This window comes from Pleurodeles waltl, chromosome 5, assembly GCF_031143425.1.
Source record: "Pleurodeles waltl isolate 20211129_DDA chromosome 5, aPleWal1.hap1.20221129, whole genome shotgun sequence".
In the NCBI taxonomy this organism is placed as follows: domain Eukaryota; kingdom Metazoa; phylum Chordata; class Amphibia; order Caudata; family Salamandridae; genus Pleurodeles; species Pleurodeles waltl.
In genome coordinates, this window is record NC_090444.1 from 1020576819 (window position 1) to 1020592208 (window position 15390).

The following is a 15390-nucleotide window of genomic DNA, read 5'->3' on the forward strand; positions in this document are numbered from 1 at the left end:
CCGTCAGCACCGCCGCTACTGACACCGCCGCCAGCACGGCCAGCAGCTCCGTGACATCCTGAGCCAGTGGCACCACCGCAGATATGGCTATCCCCAGTGGTCAGTCGTACGAGGCTGGTGGTCAGTTCCAGGAGCCTGGCCAGCTTGCATGTTGCACCACCGTCAGTGGAGTGTCACATCCACTACCTCAGTCCTTGGCAGGATGAAGCACTCTGGGCACAAAGCCCCCTCCAGAACCAGTGGAGTATCACATTCACTACCTCAGTCCTTGGTAGGATGAAGCACTCTGGGCACAAAGCCCCCTCCAGAAGCAGTGGAGAAAGGTATCCACTACCTCAGTCCTTAGCAGAATGAAGCACTCTGGGCACAAAGCCCCCTCCAGAACCAGTGGAGAAAGGCATCCACTACCTCAGTCCTTGGCAGGATGAAGCACTCTGGGCACAAAGCCCCCTCCAGAACCAGTGGAGAAAGGCATCCACTACCTCAGTCCTTGCAGGATGATGCACTCTGGGCACAAAGCCCCCTCCAGAACCAGTGGAGAAAGGCATCCACTTGAGAGACTGTGGCTTTGCACTCCCCAGGATAAAGCAGTGGGCAACCCACCCACTGGAGAGACTTGAGAGACTGTGGCTTTGCACTCCCAAGGATAAAGCAGTGGGCAACCCACCCACTGAAAAGCCTTGAGAGACTGTGGCTTTGCACTCCCCAGGATAAAGCAGTGGGAAAACCACCCAATGGAGAGACTCCCCAGGATACATCAATGGGCATGGAGCCCACTCGTGGAACTGGCGTTGTGTACTCATCTGGCTGAAGTGCCCCCCCTTCCCTTCCCCCTGAGGTGCCTGTTTCATTTCGATCTGATGGCTCAGCAGTGTTCTCTCCATTTGCAGTCTGGTATCGAGTGTGGGCCTCGCCCCTGCATTTTGGGCCCAGTGGTCCACGGACTTTGAATGGTGAACTATCCGGACTTGTATAGTTGGTGTACATAATTGTTTATACTGTATTTAAAGTTTTGACTAATGGATTTTTATTGATTACAATCATTACAATCATTTCCTTTTGTCATTGTGTTCTTCCAGGGGGGGTTGGGGGGTGTAAATCTATTGCTGCAGCATGTATTGGTGTGTGTGTTGTTGTGGGTGAGGGTGGGGGTGGGGGTGTTGCGTGTTGCGTGTGTGTGTCACTCTCTTTTCCCTCCCCCTCCCCTGTGTTGTAGGTGCAGTACTCACCGTGGCTGTCACCGTCGTCGTTCGTGCTCCTGGTAGAGGAGCAGGAAAACAATTGCAGGGAGGATTTGGAGTTCTGGTTCCATGGCGTCCTGGTTCCTCGTGGGTTGTGTAGAGGTGAGTGTTTCCCTTTACAAGTCCTGTTTCCACCGTGTTTTTGTTCGCGTTGAATCTGCCCCAGAAAAGGGGGCGGATTGGCCTGTCATAATAGTGTGGGCGGTACATCGCCTTCCGCCTATCTGTTGGTGGTGAACGCCATGCTGTTTGTTTGTACCGTCGTGGCGGTCAGAGTGTTAAAGTGGCTGTCTATGTTGGCGGTTTCCGCCATGGTCGTGATTCCCTTTTTTTTACTGCCGGCCTGTTGGCGGTCTTACCGCCGCTTTAACACCGACCGCCAGGGTTGTTATGAGTGCCTATGTGTTTAGTTTAGTATATGTTGTCCTCCATATGTCCTGTCTTATAAGAGGGGTGGGGGGTTGATGTTTAGATCGTTTCGTTAAATGTGATAAGTAAGTTTAACTTAGGTTAGTGAGGGACAGTTGTGGGTAATGTGTAGTTAGAGTAGTTTAGGTTAGGTAAGGTGTTTACCCTGGTTTTAGCTTCTGTTTTTACTGTTTAATAAATATCCAGGGAACCCTTTACAGTATGTGTCAAATGCTTGTAGATCAGGGCCTTGCCATGAGTGAACAGTGTCTCTTTTGTATTAGCTTTTGTGTCCCATGCTGCAACCATATCCCAAATGAGCTGTTACATTGGCAGCTACACCAAAGCTACTTAGCTAAGATTAAGCCATCCATTGCACCCACCACTCACGGTTACAAAGCACAGGACCTTGGTAATAGGTGGCCATGTGGCAGGGACTAGTGCTACCGGGTACTCTTACAGGTGAAGGTGATCTGTCCCACGTCTTCATCTTCTGATGTGTGTGTTGTCTCCTCTGCCCTTGGTGGTGGTGATTGTGAAGGGGCAACACACACCTCGGTGTTTGAAGACGTGGAGTCAGACATCCCGGTAGCTGCCAACTGTGGGGCTCTTAAGGGCAGTACAGCAGCAAGGAGGAGCTGCTGGTTCTTTAGAATAGCAGCCACATCATGGTGGTTGGCAGCCAGGTCAGCCCTGAGGGGTTCAATATTGCATTTGTGCACACATTGACAGGATTGTTGTTGTAGGTGTTGGGTCAAGTCTATTACAGCTGTGCTGATTTCCTTCAACCTTTTTTCAAGTTCCTGCAAGATTGTTGTTTGCACTTGCATAGCTGCTGCCTGTTCTTCAGTTTACATCATGCACAAATGCACCACCTCTAGGCTGGCTGCCTTAGTTTGCATCCCCACCCGCACCTCCTTGGCCAGCTCCCGCTGTACTCCAACTACAGTTCTCTCAAAGCTGGTGCCAGTGTCGTCAGAGTCCTCAGCTGTGTTGGAGCTGGCAGGTCGTACAATTGGGGTGGTGGGTGGGTCCTCTGTGATGGCTGCTAGTTCTGTACTCCTCCTTGTGACTGAAGGTGGGGTCTGGAGGGTTCCAAGGACATCTTGGAGGGTCTGCTGGCTGATGTTTGTCAGCTCGTCATCCATGTCATCAGGGTAGTCCTGGACAGGCATATCCGCAGGAGAGCCATCGTCCTCTGCAATGAGATATGGAACAATTAGTGTGTCTGTGTTGTGGGATCTATAATGTGACATGCCTGCCTTCCGAATATTTTCACATTGTGATCTTGGTTCCTGTTCATTGTTCCTGTCTTTCATATTAGCATTCTTCCAGGCCTATGCCCCACCTGCATGTCACATGTATTGTGGTCAGTTTGTGGACTTGTCAGCATAACATCCTCTAGGTGTTGGTTCAGGACAAATTGTGAATTGCCACCTTCTTGTCCTACTCAACCCTCCGTCTACTTCCATTCTCATGGTGAGGCCTTTCACTGGCTGTGGGTGTTCTGATGGCGCTAGCACAACACTTGACAATCTGGAACTTCCCCAGTCTCTGATCTTTCACATCCACCCATATGTTGTTGACATCTAGCATATACTATGTATAGCATTGTTATTGCACGATATGGATGTCAGCATTGGTAATGTGAACTGCTGATGTTGGGGAATGTGTGGTACATTGGATTGCACTGATAGTCCTAGCAGTGTTCCATTTCCTCCTCTAACTGTACAGGTGTATTTCTGTAACCAGTTACATGTGTCCTCCCCCTCAATGCTGTTGTCTGAGCAGTATGACATTTGGGATGTTGCATGGTGTCATTGGAGCTATTGTGACCCAGGCACACGGTGGACCCTGACATATGCAGCATGGGTATGGCATTGGCGCTGTGTACATCCTAATGTTTATGACAATGGCTGATGTTTGTAGCAACTTTGGACAATCACATTTGACAGAATTGGAACATTTGTATTGATTTCAGGGGATTGTTAATGTTGTCATCCCGATGAAACCTGCCTGTTTTTCTATTACTGATACATAACGTATTTGAGCACAACAAGGTTTCTCTGCCATCAGCATTCTGAAATTTCTGCTGTGCCACAGCTGCCCTATCCCCTTGTATGCCGTTACCTGATCTTTGGCTTTAGGTCAAATCTGCTTCAAAGGATACTCAGTTAATTCAAGGGTTGGCTCCACAGACTCCTGACTAAACCTGCACATAACTAACTGTTACACCATGGAGGGCAATACTGACACAGGGTACACATGGCCACACACTTGAACTGGAAACTTTAGTGCAATGAACCACTGGAAATATGTGAACACATGCAGCATGGCCTGCTGGTCCACCACAGCCACAGTAGAAACATAGGTCATTTACATTAGTCAAACTGTGGGTTACATAACAATGTTATGATTGGATTTGAGTCTCTGTCACAAACACTGTACCTACCTAGCCTGTTCAAATGCCTGACTCATGGGTAGTATAGACACAAGTGACCATGAAGTGGTAGCCAACATTTAATGAGATGTGAGGGGTAACATATCTGACAAAGCTCTCATCAGCCGTACTCGATCTTTCCTGTGTATAGTTAGTCATGGGAAATGTATTGTCCCCAATGTCAAGCAAGTACACACAGTATACGAGGCAACAGATATCACAAACACATATCATGACTGATGTACCTCATTGATGGGCATCTGATGGTTATACCCATTTGTAACACAAATGTTTTGCATGCCTTTCCCACAGAGGCACACAAATAATTTTAACAGAAAACAAAACACATGATTCATTTTTTAGTAGCGTAGCCTTGCTGTCCTCTATTGATGCAACACCTACGCAAACTTGAAAAATCCAATTTAATTTCCAAAGTTTGTGCTGCTGTTGCATTCGTTAAGAGAGCTAATCCTGCACAACAACATGAGTATTATGGGCCGCAGTCGTATGGTCTGTCACATGTGCCCAAACACTAGAACACACACTGCAGGTCATACCATGCTATCTTTGTCTAGTTATGGGCTGCATGCATGTTAAAATTAGAAAAAAATGACGCAAACACAGTTTAAAACAGAATTGTTGAAGCAAACGTGTCAAAAATGACGCATTAGTGTCAAAAATGACACATATACGTTAAAAAATGACGCACATGCATTAAAAAATTACGCTCACGCACATTATACATCAATTGGTCCCTAGTGTTAATTCCACCAGCGCACCCCAGGCATGCGCATATCCATTGAAAATTTATTGAACCATGAATGTGTGGGATTTTAACGTATATGTGTCAAAAAATATTGACACAAACCCCATGAGCGTAAAAAATGTACAGCAAGACAAAAAACGGACCGCAAATGAAACAGGAAGTGATATAATAGGATATCCTGTTTGCAGAAATGGTACAGTGGGTGTACTTTCACTTTCACTTTGCAGTCTGTGATTATTCTAGACTATGGGGGTGATTCTGATTCTGGCGGGCGGCGGAGGCCGCCCGCCAGAATTCCTCCCCCATTATACCGCTCCGCGGTCAGAAGACCGCGGAGGGTATTATGAGTTTTTCCCTGGGCTGGCGGGCGGTCTCCAAAAGACCGCCCGCCAGCCCAGGGAAAAACTCCCTTCCCACGAGGATGCCGGCTCGTAATCGAGCCGGCGGAGTGGGAAGGTGCGACGGGTGCAGTGGCACCCGTCGCGTATTTCAGTGTCTGCAAGGCAGACACTGAAATACTTTGCGTGGCCCTCTTACGGGGGCCCCTGCCGTGCCCATGCCATTGGCATGGGCACGGCTGGGGCCCCCAGGGGCCCCGCGACCCCCCCTACCGCCATCCTGTTCATGGCGGCTTTCCCGCCATGAACAGGATGGCGGTAGGGGGGGTCAGAATCCTCATGGCTGCGGAGCGCGCTCCGCAGCCATGGAGGATTCAAACGAGCAGCGGAAAGTCAGCGGGAGACCGCTGACTTTCCGCTTCTGACCGCGGCTGAACCGCTGCGGTCAGAATGCTCGTTGGAGCACCGCCAGCCTGTTGGCGGTGCTCCCGTGGTCGGTGGCCCTGGCGGCCACCGGCCGCCAGGGTCAGAATGCCCCCCTATGTGCCTGTGTTTTGGATTGTCTATCTGTGAATATTGTGATTTTGTCTCCTGTGGGCTCTTTATATTGTCTTTTGGTGTTTGGTGAGTGTCTTTTGTATGGTGTGTGAGTGTATTTGTGTCATTAATTGTGTTTAGATGTCTTTGTATTGTTGGGAGTCTGTTTGTGGGTAGTATTAGTTGGGGTAGTTTGGGGCTGTATTTGGGTTAGATAAGTTTCCTTTTTCTACCTCCTTTCCCTGTTTTTCCCTCTTTATGTTTGATTTATTGTTTTAGTGTGATGTCGGGAAAGCCACGGCTGGGGCACATGGGTGTGGAGGAGCTAGGCGCATTTATGGGGCTGGTGTGCCACTTCCTTCCCCTGATGTTGGAGGCAGGGGGCCGGGTGGTACAGGGGTATCACACGGAGGCAAGACGGCTGAGGTGGGCAAAGGTGCTGGTCCACCTGATGTGCATTTTCAACACCCAAAGCAATGATCACCAGCTGAAGGATCACTGGGCTGACCTGGTGGCCCGAGAGCAGGACCTGCTGGACACCTGGGTGTGGTGATTGGTGGCCCTGTTGGTGAGTACGAAATTGACTAATGTGTACCCTACGATGCTCTGGAATGACAGTAGCAGATGTTGCGACATGCTGCATGCAATGTTTGTGGACACGTGGAACGCAAGTTGAACAAACTGTGAGTGTACCAGGAATGGGATGTAGTTCACATGGTAATACATGGAAACAATGTAGTCCACAGTTTTGTGGAAGCATGTCCGAACAGTATTCAGGGCCAAACGTACCAAGCTCTTCATAACCTTCACTATTATCTTAGGCCCATATTTCTACTTTGTTTGCACTGAATTTGCGTAATTTCTGGACGCAAAAGTAGCTCACACTTGCTACATTCAAATATAATTTGCGCAGCTGTTGCATCAACAAATGAAGCAAATGCAACACAAAATAAATTACACATCTGGGCCTAAGTTCACTATTTCTGGGTGTTTACGTCTGGGCAAATAATCATTCACATGGCCAAACTCAAATGGGCCATTATGCTACCAGATTGCATTATCACAAAACAGGGTCATCTTGTGGCATTTCGGAGTAGGCGTTGAAATCCTATCATTGAGTAGCAGGGCACAACAACATATTTTGCTTGGGCACAATTGCTGGGACAGAGGTAGTGCAGTTACCATCTATGTCACTTTGGTGCCAATCCATTTTCTAAAGGGAAACGGTCAGCATGGGATCCCTGCTCTTTGTGAATGCATGGTCACAAAATATTTTTGAGCATGATGTTGTGCAAGGGACCACTGACTGCTTCCATGATACTATTTTAGTGAAGAAATAGGTTGTTAAATTACTTTCGGTACACCCCTGCTGAAATATTGCAGCATTTCTACAAATGTAAAGTTCTCAGTATGAAGGAAGTCACAGACATGGTGGTCTGCTGAGCTCAGCAGGACAGCAGTCCTGTGAGTGCCGCCATTCCCAAGTGGTTTTCAAATAGAGACCTACCTCATCATGATTGCAGAAGTAGGACATTTGCTACCCCTTTTTTTATTAGCGGACAGTGTCAGTTCTACCACTGACCACCCAACTTGCCAATTATAAGTTTCTCATTCTGGCAATGTATGATTTACAATACCTGATATAGGTACACATGGCCCAGAGTAACACATTTCAGGTGCAATGACTACTCCTGTGCCCATGCATTATGTCAACGATGATCAACTAAGACACTGTCAGCATAAATCATTTTGCAATTTTGAATCAGAAAAGTGGCCAATACATGTTTAGCGTAGCATTGTCATTGAGTAACACACAGGATCCCTGCCATCATGTTGTCATAGGGGGCATATACGGCTTAGGGTACACTGCCAATGTGGCATGTGTAACCCACATACAACACTGGCACACCTATTGTGGACCACTGAAAGCACAATAATTCCTGAAATCAAATCAACCCGCATGACCATCACACAGTTACTCATTGTCCCTTGATGCACAAGCCACAATACCTGAGCCACTGATATTGATATGCACCAGGAATGTTTCATTGCATGTGTCTCCCAATCACAAAAGATGAAATGTAGTACCATCTGGAATGAATTAAGCACAAAATTGAGAAATCATGTTTAGCACCACATGATTGTTAGGGCCAGTGCATGTATGTATATGTGTGTCTATCATTCACTGGAGTGACAGTGTCAATGCATGTTTGCAGTGGTATGTCTGTTGGGGTGTCTACATGCCTGATGTGTAGCTCTATCATATAAAATGTCACACACAGTGATTTGTTGTTCGAACTTTTGTACAGCGAGCAGACATTGAGCACATATCACCCTTCCATGTTTTACAGGTGGACCACCTCCCTCCACCATAGGTGAAGTGGTTCGATTTGAGGACCCAGACGTATCCAGTAAGTGTTAAAATATTTGTCCTGTGTTGTGTTTGCAGCTGTTGTGTGATTGACTCCTGTGTGTTGGACTCATTGCAAGATGTGATGAGCTGGCACGTGATCTGATATGCGACTTGACTGGAGGTTAACATAGTGTTCCATGGAAGACTTAGACATTCACTGGCAGAGAGTCATATATTAGGAGTCGAGTGCTGCACAATAGGCATGGGCAGGTGAACAAGGTGATGTGTTGCCACATGTATGCCAAAAATTGATTTGGAGGTGGCCAATGTCATAATTTAGTCAGCAAGTCATATCCTAATTCACACAGTGATGCATCAGTTTTACACACCAAGTTACGCATCCCTGTTAAGTAATGAATATGTAGGACTGTATGGGTGACTGTCCCACAGCATCTAGATCCACATGTTGTACTCCATTTATGTGGCGCTTGAGTGATATGTCATAGGCGCGCATGCAGGTCAAGGCCAGATGGGTGCTTGCATTAATGTGGTTGATTTAGGAAATGTGTCAGTGAGATATGATGTTGATGGTTGTCCACAAATAGAAACATGAATGTAGATGTGATTGTCCAATGGTTGACCCAGTCCTAGTTGGCAGGCTTCCTTACATGTGGTAGACTTGCTAAATCCATGTACAGCTGGACAAAGCTTTGTGGTTGTCCTTGACGGTTGAAAATATGTATTGCATGCCCATCCCCCCTGAGGCACAGGGTTAGGGGGAGAAAATGTATGTAGGTAGGTGTGATGTCACAGTGTAGATGACAGACATGTAATTCAAGCATTCATGTGTGCCAAACTACAATGCCACCTTATGATTACCAACTGTGTACCATCCTGCCAGTTCCATATACAAATCACAGGTTTAGTGTGCCTTGAATTTGATCCAGAAGATAGGGATTAGTTGGCCTGTCACATGTTGAGTACATGCAGCTTTTGTTATGTGACAAATAACACTACATATATGCACAGAACATTTAATTAAGTACACACCTTTTGTGCATTGCTGTGCTGTTAGATAGTTGATGGGTAGGCTGCGTTGGCATGTCATTCCTCCGGGACATTCTTTCATCTGTACTGTGATTTGGACTGCATGTGCTATTTGTGAGGAAGTGTTAGGTTATCATCTGTACATGTATCACACAATGATGTCACTAATGTTTACCTGTCTCTATTTTTACAGCTGCCCACATGAATGCAGAGTAAATCTGTGAATTTCAGAGACGGGCAGTGCGGTACCTACACATCCTCGATGTGGAGGCTGGGTACCGTATAATGGCTAGGTGGTATTGTCACGAGAGAGCCACAGGGGCATGGAGGGCATTTAGCCAAGGGGGGCCAGCACTGCCCACAACAGCCACCACCACACCAACTCCAAACACAGTGGACACTGGGATGACAGCCACTCCAGCTGGTCCCTCAACCTCGTGAGCACAAGGCCTAACAGCAGCACCATCTGCACCACCACCTCCAACAATGGCACCAGCACCTGCTACATCAAGTGCTACTCAGACCACCACAGCTGGAGTAATGGACATGGCAGATTTCCGCAACCTCCAACGTGACATGCAACGTATGTTGCGCCGCATGGACAGTCTACAGCATGAGGTGGCCCGCAACAGCAGGAGACTGCGAGCAAAGAAAATCCTGAGAAGGGCCAATCTTTGAATTTATTGTTCCTCACCCCTATTTCCATCCACTCCCTCCTCTTTCCTCATACTTTTTTTTGGTGGATTTAGGGGGCTTAGGGATAGGAGTAGGCTGTTAGTTTAGATAGGATAAGTGGGTTGGAGGCGGGGGAGTTATATTATTACATGTTTGTTTGTGGGTGCATGGGTTTAGGTTTATGTGTATTTAGAAATATATATGTATATATATATATATATATATATATATATATATATATATATATATATATATATATATATTTATATATTTAGGATTAGTTAGTATGTGTTGTCCTACATGTGTCCCATTAGATAAGGGGCCTGGGGGGTTGATGTTTGGGGTGTTCAGTTACATGTGGTAAGTAAGTTTAGCTTAGGGTAGTTAGGGCCAGTTGTATGTAATGTATAGTTGGGATAGGTTAGGTTAGTTTAGTTGTTTGGCATAGTTTAAGTTTCCTTTCATACATATATAATAAAGTCTGATGTACTCCTTTACAGTATGTGTCATATGCTTGGGGATCAGGGCCTTTGCATGATTGTACAATGTCAAATTTGTGTTTGCATGTGTGTGCCATCCTGAACCTACATCCCATTCTTGACATGACTATTCCCACTTCCAAATGAGCTGTCACATTGGCAGCTACAACAAAGCATCTGCCATCCACTGAATCCACCACTCAAGGTAACTATGGTTCCCAATGTATCGTAAAGGTTGGTGTGATTTTAAATCTGTCATCGTTTGAGTCCTGTGTTGGAATCTTGGGCACTGTGGGACGTCTGCCTGAAGCCTGATGTTCATGTGAACTCTGATAAACTAAGTGGTGTCATAATCTTATGAAGTTCAGTATACATAACTCCCACCTATAATTTATTACATTGTACTCCCAAGTGATGTTATTGTCCATACACTCGTACACATCCATTCCTGCTGTATGGTGTGGGTGTGGGATTAAAGTTTAGAGTTGTATGTCACATACATAATGATTGTCTTGTAGGGAATGTGGGCCACATTGAGTTTCATCTTGTAGATACTTTGGGCCTGACATATACATTTCTACACAGCATTATACTGTTTGTGACACTTTAACTTCAGAAATGAGCCAAAGGCAGCACGGATGATGATAAAATCCAAACCCTTGTGCATAGATATCAGCTCACATTCTTCCTACACTATTGTATTGACATTCTGTGGCCATTGACATGTCACATGCATCACAAATCTCCTACACAGTTGATGTGTCACATAACATAGAGACAAAGTGGTTGTGTAGGTGCTGTTTATTTTAAAGTGCTGTAGTGCAATATTTGCATAGTCCAGGATTGTAAGTCCCTTAGTGTGATGCCTTCTTTTGTGCTAAAACACAAGTGCAATGGTGAGGGAGATGTCATTGGGCATGCTGTGATGGAGTGTCATTCAGTGCAGATGAACATGAATTGCCAATTAGGTATTGAGAGACAATTGCAGTCCATAGTGGTAAGGTAAACAGTGTGTTTGGAGAACAGTGCATGTTACCAACTGTAGCAAGACTGGAACGTTATCAAGCACAGGACATAGGAAAATCACTGCCCATGAGGCATGGACTGGTGCTACCGGGTACTCCTACTGGTGAAGGTGATCTGTTCCATGTCTTCATCTTCTGATGTGTGTGTCGTCTCCTCTGCCCTTGGTGGTGGTGGGTTTGAAGGGGCAACACACACTTCAGTGTTTGAAGATGTGAACTCAGAATTCCCGGTAGCTGCCAACCGTGGGGCTATTAAGGGCATTACTGCAGCAAGGATGAGCTGCTGGTTATTGAGTATAGCAGGTACATCGCTGTGGTGGGCAGCTAGGTCAGCCCTGAGGGGGCCATGATTGTAGTCGTACGTGCAGTGAAATGTTTGGGATGCCAGTTGTTGTGGCAACTCCCTAACTGATGTGGTGAAATCCCTCACACACTGTTGTAGTCCTTGCAGTAGGGATTGTTGGACTTGCATGACTGCTGACGGTTCTGCAGATGTCATCATGCACATGCGCATCCCCTCAAGGCTGGCTGACATATTTTGCATCCCCACCCGCAACTCCTTGGCCAGCTCCCACTGTACCCCCGCTACTGTCCTCTCAAAGGTGGTACCAGTGTCATCAGAGTCCTCAGCTGTGTTTAAGCTGGCAGGCCGTACTATTGGGGTGGTGGGTGGGTCCTCTGTTATGGCTGCTACATCTGTGCTCCTCCTTGCGACTGAAGGTGGGGTCTGGAGTGTTCCAAGGACATCTTTGAGGGTTTCCTGGCTAATGGTTGTCAGCTCGTCATCCATGTCATCAGGGTAGTCCAGGACAGGCATATCCACAGGAGAGCCATCATCCTCTGCAATGAGATATTGTACAATTAGTGTGTCTGTGTTGTGGCAGTTGTAATGTAACATCACTGACTTTCTATTAGTAGAACATTTTTTTCTTGGTTCCTGTTCATTGTTCCTGTCATTAAAATTAGCATTCTCACAGGCCTATGCCCCACCTGCATGTCACATGAGGTGTGGGCAGTTTGGGGAATTGTCTGCCTCACATCCTCTAGATGAAGGTTCTGACCAAATTGTGTGTTGCCACCTTCTTGTCCTACTCAACCCTCCCTCTGCTTCCATTAGCATGGTGAGGCCTTGTAATGCCTGTGGGTGTTCTGATGCCACTTGCACCACACATAACAATATGGGACTGACCCAGTCTATGATATTTCACATGCACCCATACTTTGCTGAGACCTAGCCCATACCATGTATTGCATTGGCATGACACGATACAGGTGTCAGCATTGGTAGTGTGTCATGTTGATGTTTGCCAATGTGTGCTACATTGGATTGCACTGATGGGCCTGGCAGTGTTCCATTTCCTCTTATGACTGTACAAGTGTTTCACTAGCTAGACACTTATGTCCTCCCCCTCAATGCTGTTGTCTTAGCAGTATGACAGTTGAGATGTTGTAAGGTGGCATTGCAGCTATTGTAACACAGGCACGGGGTAGACCCTGTACTGGGCAGCATAGGTATGACAGTACTGCTGTGTACTTCATAATGTAAGTAACAATACATGATGTTTATTGCACCTACAGACTTGAGCATTTGACAGGATTTACACTTTGTTAGGAATTGAAGGGGATTGATCACATCGTCATCCTGAACCCTCTATTTTGGGTGTGTTTTTTCTATAGGCACCTAACTGTCATTTGCTACTTGACCAGCACACACAGCACAGGTGGTAGTGGCAACTGTTGTCAATGGTAAATGTCACTTGTGGAAATGGCCTGAGACTGGACATTATCCCCTAGTTCACGTTCTGACAATACCAGCTGTCCTGTGACAGCAGCCCAGTTTTACGTTCTACCCTACCGTCCTGGACTGGCTTTGCCTTTCCAACAGCCTTGACATGGCTGAGTACCCCCATGCATAGGTTGTTGGAGTTGTGTTGTGCTGTGCCCCTGGATTCCCCTGCACAGCCCATGCACCCGTGCTGTGCCCCTTTGCCCTTTCAACTACCTGATTTCCATGGCTGACATGCATTGTGTAGTAGGTATGTACCTCCCCCTGCTTACAGTTCACATTTAGGCATTTTTGTCCCCCATGCAACTTACCCTGCATATGCGCTGTTTCCTGGTAGTCTGCGCTGTCCTGCGATTCCTGTGATGATCTCCTCTGGGATGATGGCTGCTACCATCTCCTCCATCTCGTCCAGGGCCTTCTGTGGTTCTGGACTCCCACCTCCAGTCTGCAGTGCTGCCTTCCTGTTCCTTCCCATTTTTCCCCTCGTCCTGCGCTTGCAGTCATGCCAGCGTTTCTTGCAATCCGTGACAGTTCTCCGGACCTCTGCCATACTGTTTATCTTGTCGACAATTTGTTGCCAAATTGCCTCTCTCCTCCCAATTGGCAATTTTGAGGTGATGAAAAGTTAATGCTGGTGCTCCGTCACCTCTCTGACCAGTATTTCATGCTCTCTGTATTGAAACAACACTTCCTTTTCTTCTTGTCTCTCCTCTGGGTCTGGTCTGTGTCCTCCTGGCTGGTTCCTGGTGGATTGGGGTCTCCCTGGGATCCATTTTGGGTCTCCTTAGCACTGTTTGCTGCGTTTGCGCCGCTTTTTGACGCAAATGCGGTGGAAAATGGTGCATATCTGCTTTGCAATGTCGCAAACCGGATCAGAGTCATTTTCCCTGAGTTAACGTCGTTTTGCTTTATGACAGAAAATGACTCTAACCCGTGCTTTGTGTCACCTTGCGGCAAAGTATAAATTTGACACACGGGTGGCGCAAAGAAATGGCGTAAGCCCGCTTTAACTTGTTTGACGCAAAACTGCGTTCGCACAGTTTTGCGTCAAAAAGTATCAATATGGCCTAAAATTTGCCCAAAAAGATTTTTAGAAATGCAATCAACTCACCAAAAATTAGATGGGGTCACTAACATCTTCAAAGATAGATGTGAGGAGTTTTCCACATTCAGCTTGAAGAAGGTGAATAAGGTTATACTCTCCCTCACACAACCCAGGAAAGCACAAAACAACACCACCTCAACAAGGATACCTGGGACTCCTTCACTAAAGTCACCTCAGGAGACCTAGGGGCATATTTATACTCTGTGCCGAATGTGCGTCAAAACTTTTGACGCACATTCGGCACAAAACGTGCACCATATTTATACTATGACGCCCGACCCCACGTACGTCAAAATTCCTCTGTGTGTGTAATTTTTGGGATGCGGGAAACTGACTTGCGTTAATGACATGCAAGGTAGGCGTTCCCGTCCAAAAAATGACTTTAAGGTCTGTGCGTCTTATTTATACTCTTATTTATACTCCCACGTCATTTTAATGCATGATGATGTGTGACGTTTTTTAACGCCTGGGTGAGGGCAGGCGTTAAGGAACCTGTGGGCTCACTTCCATGGTCTCTGACCCTGGAAGCAGTCCAGAGGTGCCCTTCCCTGCCCCCAGGGACACCCCCTGCCACCATCGCCCACCCTTGGAGGACACCCATGGATGGGGGGGCCCATCCCAGGTAAGTACAGGTAAATTCAGGTAAGTATTATTATTTTTTTAGAGTGGCATAAGGGGGCCTAATTTGGGCCCCCACTACATGCCACTGTGCCCACTGGCCATGCCCAGGGGACAGAAGTCCCCTGGGCATAGCCATTGGGCAAGGGGTGATGACTCCTGTCTTTACTAAGACAGGAGTCATTTCAATGGGGGTTGTGCGCCAAAAAATGGCCAAGTCCAGTTTGAGCCATGATTTTTGACTCAAACCTGACGTGCACCATTTTTTGACGCACAACCCCCATTTTCCCTTATGCCAGCACTGCCTGGTTTGAGTCATTTTTTTTTACTCTGACCAGCACCCAGGGTTGGCTAACGTCAATATGGTCCCCTCATGGTGCGTAGGAATGGCGTTAGCCGGTGGTAAAAATTTTGACGCAAACCAGCATCAGCGCTGGTTTGCGTTAAAGAGTATAAATATGGGCCCTAATCACCAGAATTAAGCATTCTCCCATTTCACTTCATCCACCCCCACTACACTTCTCGGGGATATTAGGTCTCTTATTACACAGAACTGAATCAACCTAATTAAT